Source organism: Ambystoma mexicanum, chromosome 1p (genome assembly GCF_040938575.1).
Source record: "Ambystoma mexicanum isolate Mex_15411 chromosome 1p, UKY_AmexF1_1, whole genome shotgun sequence".
Taxonomy (NCBI): Eukaryota; Metazoa; Chordata; class Amphibia; order Caudata; family Ambystomatidae; genus Ambystoma; species Ambystoma mexicanum.
Genome location: NC_090921.1, coordinates 787,141,813 through 787,154,723, shown reverse-complemented (window position 1 = coordinate 787,154,723; position 12,911 = coordinate 787,141,813). Strand labels below are relative to the sequence as shown.

General features: G+C 51.6%; 1 long non-coding RNA gene across 1 annotated transcript in view; it reads left to right on the top strand.

Moving 5' to 3' along the window:
* Positions 1-374: 374 nt before the first annotated feature.
* The window catches only part of LOC138580837 (uncharacterized), a 50,051-nt gene continuing 37,514 nt past the window's right edge, over positions 375-12,911 (top strand). Inside the window, exons 1-3 of the long non-coding RNA XR_011304355.1 lie at positions 375-415; positions 11,846-12,048; positions 12,258-12,335. This is a non-coding gene — a long non-coding RNA (uncharacterized lncRNA). The remainder of the gene's footprint in view (positions 416-11,845; positions 12,049-12,257; positions 12,336-12,911) is intronic.

Here is a 12,911-nt window from a genome sequence, read left to right as displayed (position 1 = left end):
AGGCCACGTGTGCCCCCAACAAGACCTTGTTAAAGGCACATTGTGTAGGGGGAGGAGGTGAGGGTCCATTCTGGTGAAGGGGCGGGCTTCCGTCATTGGGGCTCGGGGGTGCGTTGGCGATTCGAGGCCATTCACACTAGGTCGCAGTAGTTCACAGAATCCCACCTATTGATCAGTGCGCTGCACCCTCCCGGGCGGTGGGGAATGTTTCACACATCAATGAATATTAATTAGTGAGAATAATGACACATGTTTAGGGCTCAGACCTGTGCCGGGAACCTCCGCCCAATCCCCATGCCCCCACCCCTCAATCCCCTGCAGCAGGGACAGAGGATGCTTTATAAGGCAGTCCCTCTCGGACGCCAGCATCATCAGGGAGCGTCCCTCTGGACCCCCGCGAGGATGGAGCCAGGAGGTAAGGCCAGAGAGATGCCCCTTCCCTCCAGAACTTCAGGTTCACTCTACTCTTGCCTGCAACCGGCATTCCGGCTCCTATGTCAGCACTCCTGCTCTCCATGGCCTTATCTGTCCCTGCAGCACTCCCGCTCTCCATGCTTAACTTATCTGTTCCTGCAGCACTCCTGCTTTCTGTGCTTAACTTATCTGTCCCTGCAGCACTCCTGCTCTCCATGCTTACCTCATCTGTCCCTTCACCACTCCTGCTCTCCATGCTTACCTCATCTGTCCCTGCAGCACTCCTGCTCTCCAGGCTTACCTCATCTCTCCCTGCAGCACTCCTGCTCTCCATGCTTACCTTACCTGTCCCTGCAGCAACCCCACACTCCATGTTTTCCTTATCTGTCCCTGCAGCACTCCTGCTCTCCGTGCTTACCTCATCTGTCCCTGCAGCACTCCCGCTCTCCATGCTTACCTATCTGTCCCTGCAGCACTCCTGCTCTCCGTGCTTACCTCATCTGCCCCTGCAGCACTCCCGCTCTCCATGCTTACCTATCTGTCCCTGCAGCACTCCTGCTCTCTGTGCTTACCTCATCTGTCCCTGCAGCACTCCTGCTCTCCATGCTTACCTATCTGTCCCTGCAGCACTTCTGCTCTCTGTGCTTACCTCATCTGTCCCTGCAGCACCCCTGCTCGCCATGCTTACCTTATCTGTCCCTGCAGCACTCCCGCTGTCCATGCTTACCTCATTTGTCCCTGCAGCATTGCTGCTCTCCATGCTTTCCTTATCTGTCCTTGCAGCACTCCCGCTCTCCATGCTTAACTTATCTGTTCCTGCAGCACTCCTGCTTTCTGTGCTTAACTTATCTGTCCCTGCAGCACTCCTGCTCTCCATGCTTACCTCATCTGTCCCTTCACCACTCCTGCTCTCCATGCTTACCTCATCTATCCCTGCAGCACTGCCGCTCTCCATGTTTACCTCATCTCTCCCTGCAGCACTCCTGCTCTCCATGCTTACCTTACCTGTCCCTGCAGCACCCCCACTCTCCATGCTTTCCTTATCTGTCCCTGCAGCACTCCTGCTCTCTGTGCTTACCTCATCTGTCCCTGCAGCACTCCCGCTCTCCATGCTTACCTATCTGTCCCTGCAGCACGCCTGCTCTCTGTGCTTACCTCATCTGCCCCTGCAGCACTCCCGCTCTCCATGCTTACCTATCTGTCCCTGCAGCACTCCTGCTCTCTCTGCTTACCTCATCTGTCCCTGCAGCACTCCTGCTCTCCATGCTTACCTATCTGTCCCTGCAGCACTTCTGCTCTCCGTGCTTACCTCATCTGTCCCTGCAATACCCCTGCTCGCCATGCTTACCTTATCTGTCCCTGCAGCACTCCCGCTCTCCATGCTTACCTCATCTGTCCCTGCAGCACTCCTGCTCTCCGGGCTTAATTTATCTGTTCCTGCAGCACTCCTGCTTTCTGTGCTTAACTTATCCGTCCCTACAGATAAGTTAACGTGCAAGCGTTTCCTCCAGGAGTGTTTTTGGGCGCTGCACAGGCCAGCTGGCCTGCACATAGAGCGCCGTCCATGGTATTTAAGCGGGCAGGGAAGGTTCGGGAGCAAGCAAAGGTTAGGACGTAGGTGAGGGAAGAAGGAAGAGCAGAAAATAGAGTGGGGAGAAATGAGGGAAGAAGGAAGAGCGGGAACTAGAGAGGTGGGACATGAGGGGCAGGAAGAGAAGGAAGCAAAGAGACTGGGACATAAGGAAAGCAGGAGGAGGTTATAGAGAGGGGGGGTGATGGTAGCAGGGAAAGCAGGCATTGGAGGTTGGAACAAGTGGAGAAGTATGTAGAAAGTAAATGGAGATTGGGGAGGGGGAAGTATGCGAGAAGCAGGGAGAGCATGAATTAGAGAAAGAGAGAGGGCTTGCGAGAGGGAAATATGGAGGTGACGAGCTGGAGAAGGGGGAAAGAGGCGCAGGAAGACAGCAAAGGAGGATGGAAAGAGGGCAGCAGGCAGAGCAATAACCATGCTCTCCATGCTTACCTTACCTTTTCCTGCAGCACTCCCACTCTCCATGCTTTCCTTATCTGTCCCTGCAGCACTCCTGCTCTACATGCTTACCTCATCTGTCCCTGCAGCACTCCAGCTGTCCATGCTTACCTCATCTATCCCTGCAGCACTCCTGCTCTCCATGCTTACCTCATTTGTCCCTGCAGCACTCCTGCTCTACGGGCTTACTTTATCTGTCCCTGCAGCACTCCTGCTCTCCATGCTTACCTCATCTGTCCCTCCAGCACTCCTGCATCCCATGCTTACCTCATCTGTCCCTGCAGCACTCCTGCTCTCCGGGTTTACCTAATCTGTCCCTGCATCACTCCTGCTCTCTGTGCTTACCTTATCTGTCCCTGCAGCACCCCTGCTCTCTGTGCTTACCTCATCTGTCCCTGCAGCACTCCTGCTCTCCATGCTTACCTATCTGTCCCTGCAGCACTTCTGCTCTCCGTGCTTACCTCATCTGTCCCTGCAATACCCCTGCTCGCCATGCTTACCTTATCTGTCCCTGCAGCACTCCCGCTCTCCATGCTTACCTCATCTGTCCCTGCAGCACTCCTGCTCTCCGGGCTTAATTTATCTGTTCCTGCAGCACTCCTGCTTTCTGTGCTTAACTTATCCGTCCCTACAGATAAGTTAACGTGCAAGCGTTTCCTCCAGGAGTGTTTTTGGGCGCTGCACAGGCCAGCTGGCCTGCACATAGAGCGCCGTCCATGGTATTTAAGCGGGCAGGGAAGGTTCGGGAGCAAGCAAAGGTTAGGACGTAGGTGAGGGAAGAAGGAAGAGCAGAAAATAGAGTGGGGAGAAATGAGGGAAGAAGGAAGAGCGGGAACTAGAGAGGTGGGACATGACGGGCAGGAAGAGAAGGAAGCAAAGAGACTGGGACATAAGGAAAGCAGGAGGAGGTTATAGAGAGGGGGGGTGATGGTAGCAGGGAAAGCAGGCATTGGAGGTTGGAACAAGTGGAGAAGTATGTAGAAAGTAAATGGAGATTGGGGAGGGGGAAGTATGCGAGAAGCAGGGAGAGCATGAATTAGAGAAAGAGAGAGGGCTTGCGAGAGGGAAATATGGAGGTGACGAGCTGGAGAAGGGGGAAAGAGGCGCAGGAAGACAGCAAAGGAGGATGGAAAGAGGGCAGCAGGCAGAGCAATAACCATGCTCTCCATGCTTACCTTACCTTTTCCTGCAGCACTCCCACTCTCCATGCTTTCCTTATCTGTCCCTGCAGCACTCCTGCTCTACATGCTTACCTCATCTGTCCCTGCAGCACTCCAGCTGTCCATGCTTACCTCATCTATCCCTGCAGCACTCCTGCTCTCCATGCTTACCTCATTTGTCCCTGCAGCACTCCTGCTCTACGGGCTTACTTTATCTGTCCCTGCAGCACTCCTGCTCTCCATGCTTACCTCATCTGTCCCTCCAGCACTCCTGCATCCCATGCTTACCTCATCTGTCCCTGCAGCACTCCTGCTCTCCGGGTTTACCTAATCTGTCCCTGCATCACTCCTGCTCTCTGTGCTTACCTTATCTGTCCCTGCAGCACCCCTGCTCTCTGTGCTTACCTTATCTGTCCCTGCAGCACTCCTGCTCCCCGTGCTTTCCTTATCTGTCCCTGCAGCACTCCCACTCTCCATGCTTACCTTACCTGTCCCTGCAGCACTCCTGCTCTCTGTGCTTACCTTATCTGTCCCTGCAGCACTCCTCCTCTCCATGCATCCCTTATCTGTCCCTGCAGCACTCCTGCTCTCCGTGCTTATCTTATCTGTCCCTGCAGCACTACTTCTCTCCATGCTTACCTTATCTGTCCCTGCAGCACTCCTGCTCTCTGTGCTTACCTCATCTGTCCCTGCAGCACTCCTGCTTTCCATGCTTACCTTACCTGTCCCTGCAGTACTCCTGCTCTCCATGCTTACCTTACCTGTCCCTGCAGCACTCCTGCTCTCCATGCTTACCTTACCTGTCCCTGCAGCACTTCTGCTCTCCGTGCTTACCTTACCTGTCCCTGCAGCACTCCTGCTCTCCATGCTTACCTTATCTGTCTCTGCAGCACTCCTGCTCTCTGTGCTTACCTTACCTGTCCCTGCAGCACTCCTGCTCTCCATGCTTACCTTACCTGTCCCTGCAGCACTCCTGCTCTCCATGCTTACCTTATCTGTCCCTGCAGCACTCCTGCTCTCTGTGCTTACCTTATCTGTCCCTGCAGCACTCCTTCTCTCCATGCTTACCTCATCTGTCCCTCCAGCACTCCTGCATCTCATGCTTACCTCATCTGTCCCTGCAGCACTCCTGCTCTCCGGGTTTACCTCAACTGTCCCTGCAGCGCTCCTGCTCTCTGTGCTTACCTTATCTGTCCCTGCAGCACTCCTGCTCTCTGTGCTTACCTTATCTGTCCCTGCAGCACTCCTGCTCCCCGTGCTTTCCTTATCTGTCCCTGCAGCACTCCCGCTCTCCATGCTTACCTTACCTGTCCCTGCAGCACTCCTGCTCTCTGTGCTTACCTTATCTGTCCCTGCAGCACTCCTCCTCTCCATGCATCCCTTATCTGTCCCTGCAGCACTCCTGCTCTCCATGCTTACCTATCTGTCCCTGCAGCACTCCTGCTCTCTGTGCTTACCTTACCTGTCCCTGCAGTACTCCTGCTCTCCATGCTTACCTTATCTGTCCCTGCAGCACTCCTGCTCTCTGTGCTTACCTTACCTGTCCCTGCAGCACTCCTGCTTTCCATGCTTACCTTACCTGTCCCTGCAGCACTCCTGCTCTCCATGCATCCCTTATCTGTCCCTGCAGCACTCCTGCTCTCCATGCTTACCTTATCTGTCCCTGCAGCACTCCTGCTCTCTGTGCTTTCCTTACCTGTCCCTGCAGTACTCCTGCTCTCCATGCTTACCTTATCTGTCCCTGCAGCACTCCTGCTCTCTGTGCTTACCTTACCTGTCCCTGCAGCACTCCTGCTTTCCATGCTTACCTTACTTGTCCCTGCAGCACTCCTGCTCTCCATGCATTCCTTACCTGTCCCTGCAGCACGCCTGCTCTCTGTGCTTAGCTTATCTGTCCCTGCAGCACTCCTCCTCTCCATGCATCCCTTATCTGTCCCTGCAGCACTCCTGCTCTCCATGCTTACCTTATCTGTCCCTGCAGCACTCCTGCTCTCTGTGCTTACCTTACCTGTCCCTGCAGTACTCCTGCTCTCCATGCTTACCTTATCTGTCCCTGCAGCAGTCCTGCTCTCTGTGCTTACCTTACCTGTCCCTGCAGCACTCCTGCTTTCCATGCTTACCTTACCTGTCCCTGCAGCACTCCTGCTCTCCATGTATTCTTTATCTGTCCCTGCAGCACTCCTGCTCTCTGTGCTTACCTTACCTGTCTAGGCAGCGCTCCTGCTTCTCTCCTGCCCCTCGTTTCCTAACACACCGTTCTCCACATGCACCCCCAATCACTACCAGCTCTCCTTTTTCTCTCATCTGCCCCTCCTTTTCAGTGGTGGCTTAGGATGTTCCCCTCTCCCTTCACTGTTCACCGCTCTCCTTTCTCATACCCATCCCTTTGTCTGCTTTCTCTTTTTATTTGTCCCCGTCTCCCTTTAATGGTTATTGCTCTGCCTGCCGCCCTCTTTCCATCCTCCTTTGCTGGTCTTCCTGCGCCTCTTTCCCCCTTCTCTAGCTGGTCACCTCCATATTTCCCTCTCGCAAGCCCTCTCTCTTTCTTTAATTCATGCTCTCCCTGCTTCTCGCATACTTCCCCCCTCCCCAATCTCCATTTACTTTCTACAAACTTCTCCACTTGTTCCAACCTCCAATGCCTGCTTTCCCTGCTACCATCACCCCCCCCCCGCGCTCTCTATAACCTCCTCCTCCTGCTTTCCTTGTGTCCTAGTCTCTTTGCTTCCTTCTCTTCCTGCCCGTCATGTCCCACCTCTCTAGTTCCCACTCTTCCTTCTCCCCTCATTTCTCCCTCTCTAGTTCCCGCTCTTCCTTCTCCCCTCATTTCTCCCTTCTAGTTCCTGCTCTTCCTTCTCCCCTCATTTCTCCCTCTCTAGCTCCTGCTCTTCCTTCTCCCCTCATTTCTTCCCTCTCTAGTTCCTGCTCTTCCTTCTCCGCTCATTTCTCCCCTCTCTAGTTCCTGCTCTTCCTTCTCCCCTCTCTAGTTCCTGCTCTTTCTTCTCCCCTCATTTCTTCCCTCTTTAGTTCCTGCTTTTCCTTCTCCCCTCATTTCTCCCCTCTCTAGTTCCTGCTCTTCCTTCTTCCCTCATTCTCCCCTCTCTAGTTCCTTCTCCTCCTTCTCCCCTCTCTAGCTCCTGCTCTTCCTTCTCCCTTCATTTCTCCCCTCTCTGGTTCCTGCTCTTCCTTCTCCCCTCATTTCTCCCCTCTCTAGTGTCCGCTCTTCCTTCTTCCCTCATGTCTCCCCTCTCTATTTCCTGCTCTTCCTTCTTCCCTCATGTCTCCCCCTCTCTATTTCCTGCTCTTCCTTCTTCCCTCATGCTCCCCTCTCTAGTTCCAGCTCTTCCTTCTTCCCTCATTCTCCCCTCTCTTGTTCCTGCTCTTCCTTCTTCCCTCATGCAGCCCTCTCTAATTCCTGCTCTTCCTTCTCCCCTCATTTCTCCCCGCTCAAGTTTCTGCTCTTTCTTCTTCTCCCCTATCTAGTTCCTGCTCTTCCTTCTCCCCTTATTTCTCTAGTTTCCGCTTTTCCTTCTTCCCTCATTTCTCCGCCTCTCTAGTTCCTGCTCTTCCTGCTTCTTTCATTTCTCAATCTCTCCCCTCCTTAGTTACACTTCTGTCATTTCTCCCTCTCACCCTTCTCTCATTTCTCCATATATCCCTCTCTAATTCATACATCTCTCCTTTCTCCATCCCGCCTCGTCTCCAGTTCCTGCTGCTCCTGTTTCTCTCATACGTCTCTCCTTCTATTACTGCTCTTCACGCTTCTCTCATTTCTTTCTCCATCTCCCTCCTCTAGTTCCTGCTCTTCCTACTCCTCTCACCCCCCTCTCTCCTCTCTAGTTCCTACTCGTCCCCATTCTCTCGTTTCTCCCCCTTCCTCTCATTTCTGCTCTTCCCCTTCTCTCATTTCTCCATCCCTCTCCACTCTAATTCCTGTTCGTCCTCATTCTCTCATTTCTCCCTCCTCCTCTCTAGTTCCCGGTCTCCCCGATTCTCTCATTTCTCCATCCCTCCCCATTCTAGTGCCCCCTCTCCCTGATTATCTCATTTCTCCATCTCTCCCCACTCTAGTTCCTGCTCGTCCTCATTCTCTCATTTCTCCCTCCCCCTCTCTAGTTCCTGCTCTCCCTGATTCTCTTATTTCTCCCTCTTCCTCTCTAGTTCCTGCTCTTCCTCATTCTCACATTTCTCCCTCCTCCTCTCTAGTTCCTGCTCTTCCTCATTCTTTCATTTCTCCCTCCTCCTCTCTAGTTCCCGCTCTCCTTGATTCTCTCATTTCTCCATCTCTCCCCACTCTAGTTACTGCTCTTCCTCATTCTCTTATTTCTCCCTCCTCCTCTCTAGTTCCCGCTCTCCCTGATTCTCTCATTTCTCCATCTTTCCCCACTCTAGATACTGCTCTTCCTCATTCTCTTATTTCTCCCTCTTCCTCTCTAGTTCCCGCTCTCCCTGATTCTTTCATTTTTCCATCTCTCCCCACTCTAGTTCCTGCTCTTCCTCATTCTCTCACTTCTCCCCTCTAGTTCCTGCTCTCCCTGATTCTCTCATTTTCCACCCTGTTTCCACTCTATTTCTTGTTCTTCCTGCTTCTATGATTCCACACTCTCTAGTGCCTACTCTTCCCCTTTCTCTCATTTCTCCCTACTCCTCTCTAGTGACTGCTCTTCCCGCTTCTCTCATTTCTCCTTCCTCCTCTCTAGTGACTGCTCTTCCCGCTTCTCTCATTTCTCCCCCTTCCTCTCTAGTTCCTGCTCTTCCTCATTCTCTAATTTCTCCCTACTCCTCTCTAGTTACTGCTCTTCACGCTTCTCTCATTTCTCCCTCCTCCTCTCTAGTTACTGGTCTTCCCGCTTCTCTCATTTCTCCATCTCCCCTCACTCTAGTTCCTGCTCGTCCTCATGCTCTCATTTCTCCCCCTCAATAGTTCCTGCTCTCCCTGATTCTCTCATTCCCCCCCCTCCTCTCTAGTTGCTGTGCTTCCCACTTCTCTCATTTCTCCAACTCTCCCCACTCTACTTCCTGCTCGTCCTCAATCTCTGATTTCTCCCTCCTCCTCTCTAGTGCCTGCTCTTCCTCATTCTCTAATTTCTCCCTCCTCCTCTCTAGTTGCTTCGCTTCCCACTTCTCTCATTTCTCCATCTCTCCCCACTCTACTTCCTGCTCGTCCTCAATCTCTGATTTCTCCCTCCTCCTCTCTAGTTCCTGCTCTTCCTCATTCTCTAATTTCTCCCTACGCCTCTCTAGTTATTGCTCTTCCCGCTTCTATCATTTCTCCATCTCCCCCACTCTAGTTCCTGCTCGTCCTCATGCTCTCATTTCTCCCCCTCTATAGTTCCCGCTCTCCCTGATTCTCTCATTTCTCCATCTCCCTACACTCTAGTTACTGCTCTTCCTGCTTCTCTAGTTTCTCCATCTCGCCCCACTCTAGTTCTCGCTCTTCCCCTTTGTCTCACGTCTCCCCTCTAGTTCCTGCTTTCCCTGATTCTCTCATTTCTCCCTCCTCCTCTCTAGTTGCTGTGCTTCCTCTTTCTCCCATTTCTCCCTCTCGCACCTCCCCAGTTCCTTCACTTTCTGCTTTTCACACCTGTTCCTCTGGCTCCTAATGGTTAGGGTTGTTGGAGTGTGTGAGGACTAGGACTGCTAATGTTAAATGCCAGTGTGTGTGCGATTGTGACAGGCGCAGGGCTGGCCGTGTCACACTGCCTGGGTGTTAGTATCACGGTTGGAGAGACTGTGAGGGGTTCAAGGCTGGGTGTCTTAGTCTGTGCGCGAGTGTGAGGGTGCCTGAGTGTCGGTGTTGCTTTGTGTGTGAGTGTGAGGTGCAGCATTGTAAGTGGTGCACTTTGGACCTCAGTATGAAGGTGAGGAAAAAGTGTTGGGTAATGGAATGGCTGCCACTTTTACCACACCACCATATTCCAGGTGTTTAGGGAAAGTGGAGTAAAAGCTGCAGCACTTGGCCGGAGGTTGTCCCTCCACTCTACCACAGAGAAATGGAAGAATTACCACCAACCGTAATTCCTCCAAACCCTGACTCTATACTAGGGACTAACGCCACCTCGAGCTCTGGAGGATGTACCCCCACTTCCGAGGCGGGATTGTGGCATCAACAATATGCACATTTAGCAGAGTCATCTGTGTTACAGCCGCCACACTTGCAATGAGTCCCTTGGTGTGTGATTATGAAACATGCCGCATTGTCCGTGCTAGGAGCGGTGCAGGGCTGGGAAGGGTTCACTGTGTGTGACTGGAAAAGATGCACAGGCAGGCTCAGACTAGCCTGTCTGACAATAGGCCAATGAAGTGCCAAGCCCAGCGCACCAGCATAATAGTGTGAGCCAGTTTACGGGGCCAAAGTGGGCCGGTTTGATGAGTTACTGATATGCAGCACCGGCCTTAGCGGCGGTAGAGCCCCGCGGGCCTCATTACGGGTTTGGAGGTAGCCTTGCCGGTAAAACCAGTAATTGCCCTTTCGTGGGTGCCAGGCCTGGTACATCCCCATTCCTATTGAGCCCGAAAGGGCTCAATAGGAATGGGGAAGTCGGATGCACCGGCACCGTTTCCAACAGCCCGCCAGGCCTGACCTCATATGTATATATGTCCCTCCTCACTCCTTGTATATTCCTCATTGTATATTAAGCCCTCTTTACCTTTATGTATATTCCTCATTGTATATTAAGCCCTCTTTACCTTTATGTATATTCCTCATTGTATATTAAGCCCTCTTTACCTTTATGTATATTCCTCATTGTATATTAAGCCCTCTTTACCTTTATGTATATTCCTCATTGTATATTAAGCCCTCTTTACCTTTATGTATATTCCTCATTGTATATTAAGCCCTCTTTACCTTTATGTATATTCCTCATTGTATATTAAGCCCTCTTTACCTTTATGTATATTCCTTATTGTATATTAAGCCCTCTTTACCTTTATGTATATTCCTCATTGTATATTAAGCCCTCTTTACCTTTATGTATATTCCTCATTGTATATTAAGCCCTCTTTACCTTTATGTATATTCCTTATTGTATATTAAGCCCTCTTTACCTTTATGTATATTCCTTATTGTATATTACTGTACAGCAATGTAACCAAGCTGAGAATATCCTTGCTGCCTTTTTGCGCCCTGATACCCTCAGGTCTGGCGCGCACTACACATATTAAAACAAACAAACAAACAAACTTCTTGTGATGGCCCTTCCTGTGATGTTATCAGATGCAAATTAAGAGGCCCCATGCTTAATATGCCGTACTTGGCCCCACAAATCCTAGAGCCTTCCCTGCGTGGGACGCTTTTATATTTGCTGAACCCAAGTGTGCGAGGCCTCGTGCTTCTAAATCTCACTATACACTTCCCGTCCAGGGGGGTAGATAGTTGGACGTTTTCATCAAAGGATGGATAATTGCGTTATTGGTGTGGTGATTACACAGTGTGTAGCTGTGAGAGGGGGCACATATGTCAGTGTACATGTGAGAGGTGTAGGGCTGTCAGTGTTACAACATGTGTGACTGACTGGGTGGTGCAGAGATGTCCGTGATACGCCGTGCAGAGATGTCCGTAGTACATCGTGTGTTAATGTTAGGGGTGCAGGGCTGTCATGCTACGTGTAACTGTGAGAGGTGACCACCTACCTGTGCAGGACGATGTATTTTTGCGAGACGCAGAGGACTGGAACTGCCACCCTGTGGGTGACCGCGAGAGAAGCAGAGCTAGTGGTGCTTACAGTTAAATGCGCGGCGTCACGTCACGCCCTGTGTGAAAGCGTAGTGCCTTCAGTGTTACTTTATCTGTCTGACTGTGGGAGTTGCATGCATGTCTCTGTTACAGTGCATGTGGTTCCTGAGGGGCCCTGGGCGGTACACGGTGTGTGAGAGAGAGCGAGAGAGGGGGGGGGGGGGGTGCAGTGTTGGAATGTTTATCTGGGGGGGGGAGGTCAGAGGGGAAGGTGAGGGCCCGTGCGCTTTGCTCTGCGCGTGACACTGAAAGTTGCAGCGCTGGGAGTTGTGTACACCGAGTACAACTGTGAGAGGTACGCATAACTGATGTTACCCACGCAGTGGCGTTTCCTCCTCGTCCTGAGGCCATACAAGCGCTCATTAACAGTTCGGCTTCTCCTGTCGAGGACGTCACTCCAGTCCAATCCCAGCAGCAGCTCGAGCTATGCCTGCCCCGGTTTGATATGTTTGATATTAGGTTGTTTTATTAAAATCCAACTAAATATCAGACATATTCATACAGTGGCAGGTCTGTTCTACAGCCGGGGAGGCCAGGGGAAGCGGAGCGTGCCTGGCGAGGTCAGAGGCCACCCCGGCTACCGAAGCTGCGGCCACGTGATCTCCAGCACGTGATACTGTCAGACATACAAAGAAAGCACCGCGCCTACCCCGGGAAGATAGCGCGGTGGGTCATGTACCGGCAGCATCGATCTGTGCACAATCTCGGTGAGTCGATTCAGTGTGTCATGCTTTTGAGGTGGAAACAAACAGGTGGATAACAGTGACACCCTCTGGTTATGATATGCGAATAAGCAAGTCATTAACCGTTTCATCTTTTTATTATGCTATTATGTTGTATGCTGTTATAGTATGCTCTTTGGTGCTATGTTGTGCTATTTTATGTTATGTTACTATTTGTCACACTCTACTGGCAGGAGACCGCCTCTAGGCGCAGATGGCGTACTACTGCTGATGTGGCAGAGATTCGTGAAAGCATACAACTAGCAGAAAAGGTATGGTATGGTATGGTTTATTTATATAGCGCTCATACACAGGCAAGTGTTTCAAAGCGCTCAAAAGTTGAGTTTTTAAGTCTTTACGAAAAGCCGAGAGGACAGGGCGTTCCAAAGGGTTGGGCCCGCAACTGGAAATCTCCTGTCTTGTCTCCTCTGGAGCAGAATCTTGTAGAAGGGACAAACAAGAGGTTCTGCCAGAGAGATGACAAGGACAGAAAGAGCTCGGGAGTATGGAGGGAGGTGGATGGGGGCTAACCGGATTATACCAGTGACCCGCGAGGGAGGAGTGCCAGCATGCTGACAAGCAATAAAGGCTGGCAGAGCGCACTCCCTCTTACAAGTGGCCTTTAGGGCTTGGAGGAGGGAGGGGGTTAAATCCTCTGACATAGGGCCCAACTACAACACAAAAGATGGGGCTATACGTGACAGTTCCTATGGGGACAAAAGACTTCCCTTACTAGGAATAATATTCATTCATATTTCTGCAATTTGTTCCACAAATATGTTGTTGAAGTAATTAGTAGCCTGAATGGAAGCGTCGGGGTGTTTATAATACATGTATTCCAAGGCAAG